The 16,132-nt window shown below is 45.2% G+C and overlaps 1 protein-coding gene and 1 long non-coding RNA gene across 5 annotated transcripts in view; both read right to left on the bottom strand.

Moving 5' to 3' along the window:
- Window positions 1-16,132, bottom strand: part of MRRF (mitochondrial ribosome recycling factor) — a 456,709-nt gene that overhangs the window by 72,086 nt on the left and 368,491 nt on the right. The gene's annotated exons all lie outside the window — the stretch shown is intronic.
- On the bottom strand, window positions 13,437-14,827 carry LOC138471822 (uncharacterized). Its single transcript, XR_011268519.1, has 3 exons — window positions 14,186-14,827; window positions 13,977-14,089; window positions 13,437-13,794 (listed from the first exon to the last, which is right to left on the bottom strand). It is a non-coding gene; the product is annotated as an uncharacterized lncRNA (long non-coding RNA).

Below are 16,132 nucleotides of genomic sequence, written 5' to 3'. Positions count from 1 at the left end.
GAAAGTGAATCTGTTGTCTGTGTCTTGCTTCATTATGCCTTCACACCAGTCATTGCTTACAGAATGAGAAAAGAAGGTCCTTTTAGGGACGTTCCTCACAGAAACTAAGAAATAGGCCATTTGAGAGGAGGTTGTCTTCATTAGTAGAAAAGCGGACAAGCTTGATGCTGTTAAAGGGCAGTTCTAAGACTTTCCTAAACATCTGTTGTGAAATATCATTGTATATCTCAAGTTTATCTTTTCATATCAGTGCAGCTGCATATGCTTGCTGGGAGATATTGATGTGGTGGAATGGTGGCTCCATGATATCCACTGTCACCTGCCTTCCCTCTGAAAGCCCTGTCCAGAACAGGGTTTGCATGTCTTGAAAGGTGTCTTCTCAAAATCCTGAATTTATTACATTGACTGTAGGGCATTAGTATTAACCGGACACAGTGTAGCACAGAGAGAGTTCTGATAAGATCTGCAGTTAAGATTATCCCAGAGCTTGTCGTTCTTGCCCAAGGCCACAGAGGCCAAGAAGGAAAAGGAAGAGGAGGCCTACCCAATATAGCTGCCACAGAAATGGAAGGCTGAACAGAAGGTTTGGAATCCAGATGGATCTTCCCTGATGGGATGCAGAAGAACAAGTTACGCTCTTACCTGGTAACATTCTTTCAATGGGATGGTCCAACGATGTATTCCATATCTATGACAGGTAATCACCACAGCTGTGCTGCTTTGGAAAATTTTCGGCATCTGCGTCCTGCGTCGATACGCTGTCCTCGAGGGCCTCTGTCGAGCCGATGTCACCCGATGTTATAAGTAGGACGCACGACGCCCGTAGCCTCAGTTGTAGTTTTTTCCCCAGAACTTGTGGCACCAATCTTCTGCCAGTATGACCACACAAAGCCTTACGGAAACTTAAGCTGCAATTGCATAAGAAATTCTGTAGCGGGGCAGGTAAGGAGGGAGCGATATGGAATACGTCGTCGGACCATCCCATTGAAAGAACGTTACCAGGTAAGGGAGTAACTTGTTCTTCGAGGGGATTGGGTCCTTCGACGTATTCCATATCTATGACAGACTCCCAAAGCAGTACCAACGTATGGAGGAGGGAAAGGAATTTAGAATATAGAAATTTAGAATGCCCAATCAAATTGCAGAGTAAAGGACCGCCTTGCCAATGGCCAGATCCTGCCCCTGAATAGAATCTAGGGAGTAGTGTCTTACAAAAGTATGGACCGAAGCCCAAGTGGCTGCTTCACAGATGTTAACGAATAGGAACACCCCTCTGCAGGGCAGTAGAGACAGCCATACCACTAGTAGAATGGGCCCATAAGCCAACCGGAGGGTTCTTACCCGCCAAGCAGTAACATTCAGAAATTGCCAAGATAATCCATCTAGACAAAGACCGATTAGTAACAGCTTGTCCCAAACGCCTTCCAGCGTAACCTAAAAAGAGCTGATCGTCCACTCTGACCCGGGACATGCGTGAAATGTAGAAACTTAAAGCTCTCCTAGGATCCAACCTATGGAGCCTCTCCTCTTCCTTACCAGGATGCGGAGGAGGATAGAACGCCGGAAGAAGAACCTTCTGGCTTAAATGAAATGCCGACACAACTTTCGGAAGAAAAGAAGGAAGAACTCTAAGGACAACCCTGTCCTTATGAAACACAGTGGCTTGACTGAAAGTGCCTGCAACTCACTCACTCTGCGAGCGGACGTATCTGCAACTAAAAATACAGTTTTAAGGGTTAACAGTCTCAAAGGACAAGAATGTAAAGGCTCAAATGGAGCACCCATTAGGAATTTTAGAACAAGGTTCAAATCACAACCAGGCACCTGGAAAGGTAACGGTGAAAACACATTAGTGAACCCTTTGAGAAACTGAGAAATTAAAGGAATTTTGAAATAAGAACACTCCTCAGACGAGCGCTTAAATATGGACAGATCTGCCAGGTAACCTTTAATGGTACCCACTTGCAGGCCCTTGTGGGATAAAGAAAGCAAAAAAAGACAGAACCACAGGAATGTCACATGAAAAAGGATCCACATTCTTAACCCTGCACCAGTCGCAGAACTTTCTCCAACGGCAACGGTACAGGGACTTAGCTGCAGGCCGTCTGGCCGAAAGCAACACCTCCATCACATCTTCAGGGAGGTTCCAATCCTTATACCTCAACCTTTCAGAAGCCAAGCGTGAAGGTTGAGGGATCTGACCTCTGGATGGAGAACCTGACCCTCCTCCCATGAGAGCAGATCGTCTCGGTAGGGAAGACTGTGTGGAGGGCAGATGGACAAGTCGAGCAGGTCCGGGTACCACGTCCTCCGGGCCCATGCCGAAGCAATGAGGATCATCCGGGAACGGAACCTCTGCAGCACTTGCGGGATGACGGGGACGGAAGGAAGCGCGTACAGCATTGCGAAGGACCACTTCACCATGAACACATCCCCCAAGGCTCCTCTTGGAGGAAATTCCCGCCAGCAGAACCTTTCGCACTTCCGGTTGACACTGGAGGCGAAGAGAACCACTTGTGGGGTCCCCCAAAGGGCGAAGAGAGAATCTCCTGAGCCAGCTCCCACTCGTGAGAGATCGCTCTCTGCCTGCTCAGAGCATCCGCCGTCTCATTTTCATCTCCGGCCAGATGAACTGCCGAGAGCGAAATTTCCAGCTGGATGGCCCAGAACCAGAGTTGCATCGCCTCCCTGCACAGAGGAAGTGACCCTGCCCCCCCCCTTTTGTTGAGGTAGTGCATGGCCACTGTGTTGGCCGTCAGAATCAGGACATTCTTCCCTACCACAGTCGGCAGAAAAGTCTTCGGGGCAAGCCTGACGGCCCTCAGCTCCAACAGATTGATATGGAGTCTGGACTCCAACGGAGACCAACGACCGCCGACTATCAACACGTTGGCATGAGCTCCCCATCCCGTGAGGGATGCGTCCATCACGATCGTCACCTCCGGCCAGTGTAGCCAAAATGGAGCCCCTTCATCAGATTGCCTTCGAAGGCCCACCACAGAAGGTCCTGGGTGACCGAGGGCTGCACCTGAACAGGGTCCGACATCTTGCCGGAGGACTGTGACCACTGCATCTTGAGTGCCCATTGCCGAGACCTCATCCGGAACCTGGCCTCTGGCACCAGAAGAATGCAGGATGCCATGAGGCCGAGCAGTCTCAAGAACTCGAACGCCGGGAGACTCTGGGCATGTTGAAACTTGTGCACCATCTGCTGAATGTGATGAGCCCTCACCTGGGGAAGGAAACAGCCCCAGGGACGTGTCAAGCACTGCTCCGATGTCCTGGAGCCGCTGAGTTGGTGGTGTCAAGTGGGACTTCTTTAAGTTGAGGGAGAAGCCCAGCTTGTGAAGGGAGTGTCAGGTGACTGACAGAAGATCCAGGACTTGCTCGGGAGAGTGCGGCCTGATCAACCAATCGTCCAGGTAGGGGTAGACGTGATTCCCCCCTTCCCCGAGATACGCTGCCACCACCACCATGAGCTTGGTGAAAACCCTCGGGCGGAGGTCAATCCGAACGGCAGGACCCGAAACTGAAAGTGCGAGTCGCCAACCGCGAACCTCAGGTACTTCTTGTGCTTGGGATGGATCGGCACATGAAAGTAAGTGTCCTTGAGGTTGAGAGACGCCAACCAGTCCTGAAGTTGAAGGGCCTGGAGGACTTGAGAGAGAGTAACCATCTTAAACTTGTCCTTCCTGAGGAGCTTGTTCAAACCACCCAAGTCCATGATGGGTCTCAATCCTCCGTCTTTCTTCAAAATCAAAAAATAAGGGGAATACCATCCCTTGTTCCTCTCCGCTACAGGCACCAGTTCTATGGCGCCTTTCTCCAGCAGGGATTTTATTTCCTGCGCAAGGAGCGGATCCGGACACTTCAACGAGAGATTCCCTGGTGGATTGTCTTGAGGCCTCTGCCGAAAGGGAAGACAGTAGCCGTGGGCTAGGATCCCCAGAACCCACACATCTGAAGAAATGGCACACCATTCTACAAGATGCTGCGCTAGCCTTCCCCAACCGGTGAACCATGGGACATGGCCTCATGACTGAGCTGAAGCGGCTGCGGCGTTGCCCGAGGGTAAAGAGGCAACTGCCCGAGCGGCTTTGGCACCTCAAGTAACTTGTTTTCCAACTCTGGTACACCTACGTTGGCCCCTTTGACTGCCAGTCCCTCTCGATCTACCAACAGATGAGTAATATCGAAAGGAACCTCCCCTCCATTGCTGTCCCCGAGTACAAAAAGGCAGAGGTTGGCAAACTGCAGCGCTCAACAACTTTGCTGCAGCTTTGGAGGTATGCAACCTCTCAAGGCTCTCGTCAGCCTTGCTGCCAAAAAGATGTTCACCATCAAAGGGCATGTTGAGGAGCCGGGCTTGTACATCAGGAGCAAACCCCGACATCCGCAACCATGCAAATCTGCGCATTACGGTGCTCGCCGCCATGGACCGGCTGACGCAATCTGCCATGTCCAGACCCGACTGAACAGACTCACACATGGCATCCTTGCCATCCTGAACAAGAGCAAGAAAGCCATCCCGTTCCTCCCCTTCGGGAATGTGTTCAGCCGCCAAAGAGACGATTCCACAGAGTATGAGTGAAACGTGCTAAGGCACACACAGAGTTAGCTGCCTGTAAAGCCATACCCCCTGAAGAAAACACTTTCTTCGCCAGCCATCAAAACATTTGTCGTCCCCATCAGGAGGGATGGTAGGGTACGACGCCTGTTGTGCCGGGGCCGTGGCCGCCTGCACCACCAAACTCTCCGGAGTGGGGTGCGTAGTCCAGTAGCTGGGGTTGCTACTGGCTGGATGGTATTTTTTCGGCAAAGACTTGCCCACTGCCGGGAGACTCTCTGGAGCAGTCCAAGCCGCTGCCACCCTTCTTTGCAAGGCCATATGGAATGGCAGTACCAGGTCAGTTGGTGGACCTGGTCCAGGATATCTGTCAGGTCATCCTGCAGAAAATCCACTGGTCGAGCAGACCAACCCAAGTACTCTGTCACCCTCGACGTAAGGCGCCGGTACGAGGACTCGGCGTGCGTGCCAGGCTCAGGCTTCCCGAACTGAACCTCCGGAGAGGTGTCCAGACCACTGGCGTCGTGCAGAGACCGACGCAGGTCTTCAAGCTGGCTATGACCAGACCTGATTTCGTCAGGAACCTCAGTAGGAACCATACCTTCATCAGACCCTTCATCCACTTCAGAGATGTAATCCAGCGGCTGGAACAAATCCCTGGATGAGGGCACAGAAAAAGGCTCAAAAACAGGCCTAACCGACTTCTGCAGGGCTTTTCTCAGAGTTTCCACCGTTCTCCAGGGCACCTCCGATAAAGCCTCCTCAAAAGGCGTTGACAGAATCGGTGTCGACGTCGAGCGTGGCGCTGAAGGCTTTCAACACAGGCCTTGAGGGCGGAGCCCCGAGCGTGTCCTTCGACAGCCTGGGCGCTGATGGCGTCGACGGTTTACTCAGAGGCGTAGCCTCAAGAGTCCTTTGGCGGCCTCGGCGCTGATATCTTCTTCGAAGACCCAACAGACTCCGAAGGTCTCGAGGCGTCGAGGACCGGGACCTGGAGCAGGCATGGCTAGAGCGATCCACCTTGTCCGACCGGGATCTCGAAGGTGCCCGGTGATCGCAACGTCCACTCGAACCCGAAGGCGTGCGAACAGCGTCTCTAGCACGTTCCCTGCCGGCGCCTTTTGACGGCACGGACGGAACGGAGCCCTGCGACTGAAAAATCGCCATCATCTCCTTACAGCATTAATCCCATTCCGCAGGAGTGGAATGCTTGTTGGGACAAGCAACCCGCCGACGGGCGGAGTCCTCGGACGAGGAAGGCGTCCAGTGACGGCGCTTCCGTGAGTGCCTCGAAGAGGCAGAGGAATGGCGGGACCCACTCCGGAACCGAGACCCCCCCTGGACTTAAGCTGACGATGCAGAGAGTCGCCCCTCGAATCGTCAGTCGAAAGCCCAGTGGATTTCGATTTCCGGGGCTTGGACACCTTAGCGACCGAAAGCTTCTTCTTACGCTCCCGCAAAGCCTTCGACATTAACGACGGGCACTCGTCACAATCGTCCGTGGCGTGGTCCTCACCGAGGCACCAGAGGCGTGCAGGTCCGTCAGCGACATCTTGGAACCGCAGTCCCGACACTTCTTGAAACCCGACCGCGGGGTAGAAGAAGACGAAGACATCATTAGAATTCACAAACAAAAGAACAGAACTCAGAAGAACCGAGGCGCACCGAGATCTCCGAAGCGAACACGTTCGTGGAAAAAACGGAACTGAGGCTACGGGCGTCGTGCGTCCTACTTATAACATCGGGTGACGTCCGCTCGATGGAGGCCCTCGAGGACAGCGTATCAACGTCATCGACACAGGCGCCTAAAATTTGCCTAAGCAGCACAGGTGTGGTGATTACCTGTCATAGATATGGAATACGTCGGAGGACTCAATCCCCTCGAATACCTAATTACAATATTTTTAACAGGGAGAAAAAAGTGGGGATTTTCACATGTTCTATGCCTCCTTCAAGACATTGTAAATAAGTCACTTTGTATACAACTCCTTGTTGCATTGCAGCATTTAGGCTTCAGGGAGAGATCTGTAAAGAGAGTAGTTTTATAGAAGTTGTGAAGTTAACTTGCTCAAATATTTCTGACCATATATGTGCAGCTTTGGGCCAGTACATTAAGAAGTTGGCATATGAGACCCTACTGCCAAAATATCTTATACACCATCAATAGTTTACATTTTAGCCTTGTACATTTTTTTCAGAAGCTCGGCAATGTTGTAGGAAGGTTTTCTGTTCCATCAACCTGAGCCATTTATCTTTCGTACATCTGTGAGTAGCAACCGCTGTTGCTATCTTGTTAAATTAATTTTGATCTCTCTACATCAGTTAACACCTTTTTAAAAGTAAAGGAAGATATCTGGTTGGATTCATTCATGGATAGATTGAATCCGACTACATTCCTTCAGTTTTAACAGTATTATTGGAACCATACCATCCAGACTTGCAGTCTAGGTATGCTGGGGAGATTCTAAGAATCATGTAGGACCAAGCAATCAGAGACAATTCCAAACTTCAGTGCTCTGGACATCAGTTCAGCTCTCAGCTAAATAAAATATTTGAACTTGTTTTCATTTATTCTCTTTTCTTAAGATGATGTACCACTCTGCAAATCCGCAGCCTAGGCAAGTGTTCCAAGAGACCGTTCTCACTGTGCCCTCCACAATCATTCTCACAACCTGTACATTGTTTACCCGTTACATTATTTGGTGCTAGAACTTGCCTTGCTGTTTTCCGTTTATCCACATTCGATTTTGTCCCATTTGGGACAATCTTGCAAGGTATACTTTAAAATATAGTTCTGAATGTTGGGTGAATGGAATATGCTTCTTTGTGCAAGTGACTGTAATGGCTTCTAAGATAGTTTTGTCTTTTTACCTTTCCGTTAAAGAAAGAAAAAAACAGCCACACATTTGTCAATCTTGACAAGTGAATGTTTAGGGACAACTGAATGAATGTTGGTTATGCTGTATACAATCTTTGGCAGCAATGTCATTTCAATTACGTTAAGGATAGGCCATAAACCCAGGTTTAATAAAGACACTCTCCATATTCCTGAAAACTGATTTGAGAAGAGTGGAAATATAGAGCATAGCCTTCTTTGGAATTCTATTTGGAAAACATTCCCATGCATTTGATAGCAGTTTCTGCTATTTAGAGGAAACAGCCAGCTAAGGTCAGAGTCAGCAGGTCAGATAGCACAGCGAGTAGAGTGCTCGCTTTGACATCCGTGCAGAGCCTGCCTGCGCAGGTTTGAGCCTGGGCAGGACAAACTCAGCCTTTCATCCTTCCGAGGTCGATAAATGAGCACCACACACCGTGGGTAATAAGCAGCGCTCAGATGCCCGAGGGTTCGTAGCGCTATTAAAAGAATAATTATAATAAAAGGTGCCTCTGTGTAAATCAGGAGAGCTTGTATGTGATTTTCCCAATTGTACGAGTTGCCGGAGAATGTGCTGAATTTAGTGATGGTGTAAAGACATGGCCAACAGAAATGTGTCTGGTTGCCCACTAACAACACTATGTAGACAAATAGTAGGATCTCATAGTGCTCCCTCGTATAGTCTAACCTTCATATTGTCACCAAGCTTGTAATACTATAGCTACAAATGTTAAAATGGTAATAATGGACACTCCTGCTTTTTACCAGATTGAATCTTCAATACCACCTCCTTCTCAAGGAGTGGTAATAAAGACGGCATCTTGCTACAAAACCAAGCTCTCCCCCAACCAATTCTCACAGGAGCAGTGGGGAGCAGTGCAACAGATAGGCCTATCCAACACCAAACTTTCAGTGACAGTGCTAAGCACTGCACTAGATATTATCTCCTTGATTCTAATATGTAAAATGTTTGGAGATGTGTCCCGTGTGCTGTTGTGCATGGTGTTTGTTAATAAACTGTGCCTGCTGTAGGAGAAATTATTATTCTCTCTAATCTTACTGTTGGCCTTTCCATCAAAACCTTGGCTTCCGTTCATCACTGCTTTATGCCAGATAATTCACAAAGACTTGAAATATCGTGCAAAATGGAAGTGGCAGTATATTTACCACCATATTTGTATGATAACATGTCATTTTATTTACTGTTCAATTAACAGTCCTTACTTACTAGCCATTCAAAATGGTCTCCCGACTAGAACTTCATAAATTATTCTGATGAAATTGAGATCATGAGGGCCTCATCATTCAGGACTACACACGTATGTTCACGATAACGCATTTCATCCAGAGAACGAAAAAGCAATTTTCTACAGTGGAATGCATTTATGCTGCAAATTGCCAGAACCAGACGTCCACAAAATCTTCAACAATACAAAATATATAAATGTGCATGCTTTCTTTGCACTAGCTGACCCCCTTACATTTACTCCATGCCATTACATTTAAATGATTGAAACATTCTGTTAATAAGTGCCGTTTAAATGGTCTTCAATGTAAATTCATTGCAGGTCAGTTCATTTAATCTTTTTTCTTCCATCATCGACCACAGATATTACATTATATGTGAACGGGAGACAGCCACTTAAGGCTTTCTGACATCAAAGTGGCGATTGTGATTGAGGGCACTGGGTCCATGGCTGGTATCCAGTAAGCTGTATGCACAGACTGCAACTCTATTACAGGCATGACACCTGCCTTACAGAGCGTCCAAAAGAAATGTATTGATCCAAATTATAGTGCTAACAGAGATATGTTCCAAAGGAAGCCATGCGTTTGATCATAACCATTAAGTCAACAAATAAGTACCAGAGTTTTCTTTTGCTTCCCTAAACATCCGATTAGGCATATACACTTAAATGACGGTTCAATGTGAATACCAGCAGTCTCCAACAGGCTTTCCAGGCATCTTTATCAGGGCCACCTTCCCAACCGTGCCTGAGCAAGAGTTACAGTGTGAAAAAAAGGAAAGGCAATGGGACAGAATTCTTTCTTTGGCTACAACCTATAATGCACCCAATGGTCCCCTCTCGGTTTACCACGGATGGATATTGACCCAGGGAGCAACTGAGTGCAAAACAGTTCTACTTGTAAATAACCTAATGACAACATGCTGATTTGATGGGCTCCTCCCAGACTGATTACGCCTCTGCCCACTCCCAGGCATTTCAAAGTGAACCTCATTGCATGTAGTGGTGAACAAAAAAACAAAATAAATAAGCAGAGCCAAACATTCAATGTCAGGCAAAAAGGATCTGGGGGCAGGGTGAGCAGGAAAAGAGGAGAAAGTCAAAACAGGAAGAAGGCGTGCAAGCAGCAGTGGTGGGGCTGAACTATTAGCCCGAGATTGAGACGAGAGCACATTTGAGATTAAAAGAAAAGAAACTCTGAAAAAGGTGAGAAATGTTGTTCTGTAAAGTACTTGAGTAGAATGCTAAGAAAGCAAGGGCCACATAGAATAAAGGTAGAACGTTAAACCACATTTTTTGCTGGATTATTGGGGTTCCAGGACACGAAGGTTTTGTCTGATCAAAAACGTTAAACCTTAAATCAGCTGCATATACATTTTTTGATGTCTTGTCTTAAATAGGGTGATAAAATAACAAGTTACTCACTGTAGTGATTAGTGTAATCCTAACCCATAATCCCCCTTTACTTTATACTTTAGGGAAGGTTGGGCCTCATTAGGAGTAAGGCGGTGTGGGAAAAAAGTAAAACGAAATGGAACAACTGCCACATTGCTGCATCACCATGCTCAGGTTTTGCTCTAAAAGGATTTGGAGGTAAATCGTCACCTTTAAAGGCAAAAAAATATATGTAAAAAAAATTCGAATTGTCGGATTTACCGCAGTGGAATTACCACGGGTAGTAAATCTGAAAAAAATCCTATGGACTTCAAAAATAGGTTTTAACACCACTTGTAATCCCATTGAAGTTTTGGGGGCGCGAGCAGGGGCAATAGTAAATCATTTTGGCAGTTATTCTACAGACCTACGGACGAATAACCACCAAACTTATAAGGAGGCCCCATTATGTCCATACAAACGGGACCAGAGCATGAGATTTCACACAAGTAAACAATTGGTACCTCATTTACTCATGCTCCAATCCTTTTATTAATTTTAGGCACTTATTTGGGGGATGAAGAGTGGAGAAAACGGGACTACTTAGTGAGAGCACAGTAGTCACAACAGTGAGTAACTTGTGTCCCATCTATTTTCTTACAAACATAGAACTTGGGCAGATGGAAGAACCCCAACATACTGAAAACAGTAAGAGAACATGTATCCAAAAATATTGCATAGGACAGAATGCCTGGGGAGTAGCTCGTGTAGATGCTTCTTAGTTTTCCTCGATAGGAACATGCCACTGGAAGGTTACTTGAAGCAGCCTTAGTTGTAAGGCAATATGCATGAAGTCCCTTATAGTTTGAAGCTACGATCGCTAGAGTAGAATATGCCATTTCAGTGAATAAGACGCTTACACCACAGCACTGCCTAGTAGCCACCCTTGAAGTCCACTTCTAGATCAGATGCACACAGCAATGCATCATGGGTATGAAAATAAATTACGTAAAAAGCTTGCTTTTTTGCTCTATGAAGGGAATAGTCATTGTCTTCTGTGGAAGTGCTATTTTATACGCAGCTTTATAAATGCCAAGACTAATCACAACCAACCATATACCCATTTCAATCTAATTCTGGAATCGTCAAGGTGGCACAGGTTGACATACTTGAGATTAGAGCATTGTGGAAGGTTTACATCATCAGGATCATGCTGTATTAAAAAGAAAAGCAAGAAAAGAACCTTCTACCGGTAATGTTAGAGTAGAATAGACCATTTAAGGTAATAAGTCACACAGAACACAGCACCATCTAGTAGCCATCTGTGGAAGTTCACGTCCAGAAAGGAGCCACAAAGCAATGCACCATGGGTATGAACAATGAGGCGGTGTCCAAAAGGATGTGGTATGGAATCGAGGAGGCTGGATTTTGGGTCTCCATCTCATGCAGGAAGTAACGGAATAAAGAAAGGGTGTGAGGGAGGGGAAGTTTGTTACGGGGGCCTTCCCTGGGGGAAGGGAGGGAGGAAGTCATGATGAAGTAGAACAAGACCAGGGAACAATGTGAGGCTTCCATAAGATGGTGCAGCTTAATCGATCATGATGCAGTGGTAGGGAGATCAGGATTAGCAGCCAAGCAGAGGTGGAAGGGGTGGAGCATGAAAAAAGGAACAGAGCAACGCGTGCAAAAGGCCAGGCAAAATTGGATCAGATAAATTGTAATGCTGAATTTGGTCATAGCACCATAAAGATGGTTCAACACTGAATTATAATTTGTCCCCAATGCCAGCAAATCGGTCAATAGATGCCAGGCCCAACTAGCTCTGAAACCAAGGGCAAAACATCACACACGGTACATATTATGGGAGCAACCTTTGTTTGCAGTTTCCAGTTGCAAAAACATGTACAATTTCTTGCTCCTGTAACCCATGTAAAAATAGAAAAACACATACACTTGAGTTATGTCAGATCAATTGGGATTATATGACAGGTTGGGTCACCTTGAGTTTGTGGGGGACCTTGGCCAACAAGACGAGGGGGAGAAACATGCCAAGTATTTGTCCTTCCCAAGGATGAATGAACACACCTCTTGGAGATGCTGTTTCCAACATGCTTCACAAGGAATACAATAAGAAAATGTTCTTTTGAAAGAGAGCAACGGGAAAATAGAGCAAAATTCCACATGTTGAAGATTTGACAGTTCAACTCCCAAGTTGACAGTTCCAGCTCGGGAATGGTACGAGTCAGTCAGCTTAGCAAAACTCCTCCCACTTAGAGGACCCCTGCCACTGGGAATATGTTGTTGTGGATTGGCTACCAGGAGTTGTTTCAACTATTCTGTAGATATGAGTTCCACTCTGCTCGCTGGAGTGGAAGATGGCCACGGTATGGTCTGTCATAAGCACTCTCAACCCTGGATGGTAGGCAAAAAAACTTTAGCACAAGGAAGACTGCCTTGGGCTCTAGGACCTTGATGTGAAAGGACCGACTCGAAGGGACCCAAAGATCATGCACCTACAAAGAGATCCCATTGTGGCTCCCTGCTTTTAGATTTAAATTCACCAGTTGGATCCACCTTCTAAGCTCCTGTTTCAACACCAGTGACACTTGGGTTTGTAAGGTGAGACACTAGAGGAGAGAAGAACCCCTTAAAGGTGTGCTCTATCTTTTTGAGGTGTGAAGAGGAATATATGCCCCATTGGTCCCTCCAATCTTGGGACTTTGCCTGGAACCCCTTAATACCTTCAAATGCTGAGCGTCTTTCTCCTTTCTGACCAGTGTGAATAAAGGATTTGAGCAGGGCATTAGTTATAGCTGCTAAAATGTTTGTAGTTAGTGTAGTGTTCATCTTTGTTCAATTCTTCAGCTTTTGTACAGGACGACGATAGTAACCCATCAAATGCGAAGGACTGCATAGTCTCTTGTGGTATCTAGGACCAGACACAGGTTGCGTCTGTGCAACACGGGTTTGAGGTTGTGTCTACGTAACACAGGAACTGATCTATTTTGTCCTGTGAGAGGTGCCCTGCAAACTAAACTATATGTCCTTTCACAATGTACGAGTGCATGGGGCTAGAATAGGGTTTAAACTGGTTAGGGTAGGTCTAGCGCCCTGCTCAAATTTCTTGCCTTTTAAATCCAGGGTCTTTTAAGTCTTTCTGTGGGAGCCAAAAAGATGAGGCTGAGAACACTGGGTAGCAGTACAAATGAGGTCAAATCAAAACAAAAACAATCCCCACAGCAAGGTCCGTTACATAGACCTACTGTTTTCACTGTCTGGGGACCCCAAGACAATATTTTATAGTATAGAAGAAAACAGTTAAAATTCACATTTTAATGGGAAGGAAAGGTGTAACACACAAAAGCTATATCATTAAGAAAAATATTTTATTATAGAAAAAAGACATAATTCTCATTAAAACTGTGTTAAATAATACACAGATTAAGGAACAACCCTAAAACCAGGTTATCAAAAAACAGGACGATTACATACACAACATCAATGTAAAAATAAAAAAACAACCATACCACATTAACTAAAAAAAAAAACATTTACCATACAAATATCAGGGAAAAATTCATTTGTTGCAATCTATATATAACCCAACATGTTTCTGTCTGTTGACTCTTAGATGTCTGACATTCATCAGGGGTAGCTCTTCTTAAATTTCTACAGTGATCGTCCCCTCCAGTCCTGGTGGGCATGGATCTGAACTTGATCCTTAATGCAATCTATAAAAACATATAACCATATTAAAAAATTGTGTGTGCACCAACATTTCCCAAGATTTACCTACTTTTAATGTCATATGTCAACATTACACAAACGCGGAAGCCTGAATTAATAAAGCCACCCGTACCTAGTCCCCATTCGGGAACCCTTAGAACCAAAAATCTGCTGTAAACATATATACCTTGGGATCTGTGTATTCCAAGGATCCAATGTCGCCAATAATACAGTCACATCCAGCCGGATATCAGCCGCTTATATTAGTAATCCTTTTCAATGGATTTAAGTAAGAACACACTAGAGAAGAAAACATAACAACACACTGTGTCACACTATAATCATACCGGAGTATAAAAAGTCAAAACACCCCCTAAGGAACATGCTTGCACATACCTTGCAAAATACGGTAGCCAAATGTGTTCCCAAAAGAGAATACACCTTTGAGGAGAATGATCAGTCTTTAACGTGAAACGGCTACTGTGTCAATTTCTAACTCTTCAAACACAATCTGTGGAGATTAAACACAATAAGAAGTAATCAACCGCTGTGTTCACTAGGGTATTATTTAAACAAACAATTTTCCTGTAGTTCCAAGGCCACGAAAAAAGGCACATAAATGATCTACAAAGTGCGTCCCCAAATAAAGGCATATACGCCAATAGTGAGCTTCAATATACACATCCTAAGCCCGAGCTCAATATGTTATTTAGCCCAACAAAAACGCATCTCCATTCAGCCTAGCATAATAAAATGCTACACACTGCTGAGCCTCCGTATAGTGTTTATCCCAAAAAAAGGGTTTACATGCCGCCTGTCAAATGTTGTTAAACTTTGTGCTGCCTCCAAAGTGCAATATCACTCCGTTTGAAAACAACACATGCACGTTATGGTCCACACTCGTGAGCCTCTGAAAACTGTTTAACTCAAAGACTCATCTCCATACTGCATCGCAAGAATTCTTAAAATCAGTGCTGCATCCACTGTCCAGTTTCTACTCAGTTTCAAAAAAGAGCCTGCATGCATGTAACCACGTTTCCTAAGAACTACTACATGCATCCCCAAAACAAAGCACAAGTTACAACACCTTATAACGGTAAACTTACCCGTAATGAACCAACAAAAGCCCAAAGTTCTTTTTCAACCGCCGATTGCCGTGGTTCAGGCACCACCATACAATCCGCTCAACGCCATTGTTGTAAACACACAAAAAAACGCCAGGAAAGACTGTCTACAAGTAGCTTTTACCCATAATGCAAATGGCAAGGTAAAATAACACTAAAAAGGGACTCATGAAGTAGAAAACAAACTGTGAAAAAGGCACTAAGCACTTCTACATTTTGAAAATTCATGCCAGCCTACAAACTGACTAAAAAAGAAAATAACTTGGACAAGGAAGAAAACAACCACTAATGGAAAATACTCTGTCAAGGCAATCACCCACAACAAAGGGCATGGAGAAATACCACACAGTCTAAAAAAACGGGGGGAGTAATCAAAAAATGTTTTTTGTCCGAGTAATTCAGAAAGACAACTCCTTGGCCTCTTTACACCAATGAGAACAGTAAGACTAGAGCCCCAAACATTTGTAACTGGAGGGACAGCCCCAATACCGGACAGGATGTAGTGGGCTGAGGGATCAAAATGTATATACACATTGGGTGGTCCTGTCCTCCAAGAATTTTTGGTGCTGCACGCAATTTAGGGCAGTAAGTTATTTAACCTTCCTAGGTGTCTCATATAAAGGTCCAAGGATCCCTAACATGAGGTGAGAAAACAACCATTGACAATTAATAGGTTTTTTATGGTAGCCTTATTTATTTCTTAAGTAGCTTTTTTTCTTTTTTAGATTTATAAAAACGAGCATTCAGTTAGAATCCAATGTTAAAGTGGAAAAGCATGAAAGAAGCATGGAACATGAGCAGTGAAGCACCAAGGTTTTAACATTGCATGATTCAGTCACACGATGGTCTAGGACTATGTTGTGCAAACACGAGAAGAAGTTTACAGTTTTCAAATTCAACTTGACACAAATCAGCATATACAGTGTGCAACAACTTCTTATGTTTTAAGAAAAAAGATAAAGAAAATGATTGGTTGTAGGTGTGTACATAATTATTTCATGTCAAAACACAACCACCTAATACCAATGCTGTAGAATATTATATTTAGATTCAAATTCTTTACATATAATACTCTGTTAAAGTAATTAACACCTCTGTGTTGAAGTGGTTCAGAAATTATGGTGGCCAGCCTAGGCTGGTCCAAGACCGAGAGAGACTCTAAATATAATATTCTACAGCATTCTACTCAGATAAAAGATAAAGAAAATGATTGGTATTA

The sequence above is a fragment of the Ambystoma mexicanum genome, chromosome 8, assembly GCF_040938575.1.
Source record: "Ambystoma mexicanum isolate Mex_15411 chromosome 8, UKY_AmexF1_1, whole genome shotgun sequence".
Classification (NCBI taxonomy): Eukaryota; Metazoa; Chordata; class Amphibia; order Caudata; family Ambystomatidae; genus Ambystoma; species Ambystoma mexicanum.
This window is presented reverse-complemented; position numbering and strand designations above follow the sequence as displayed.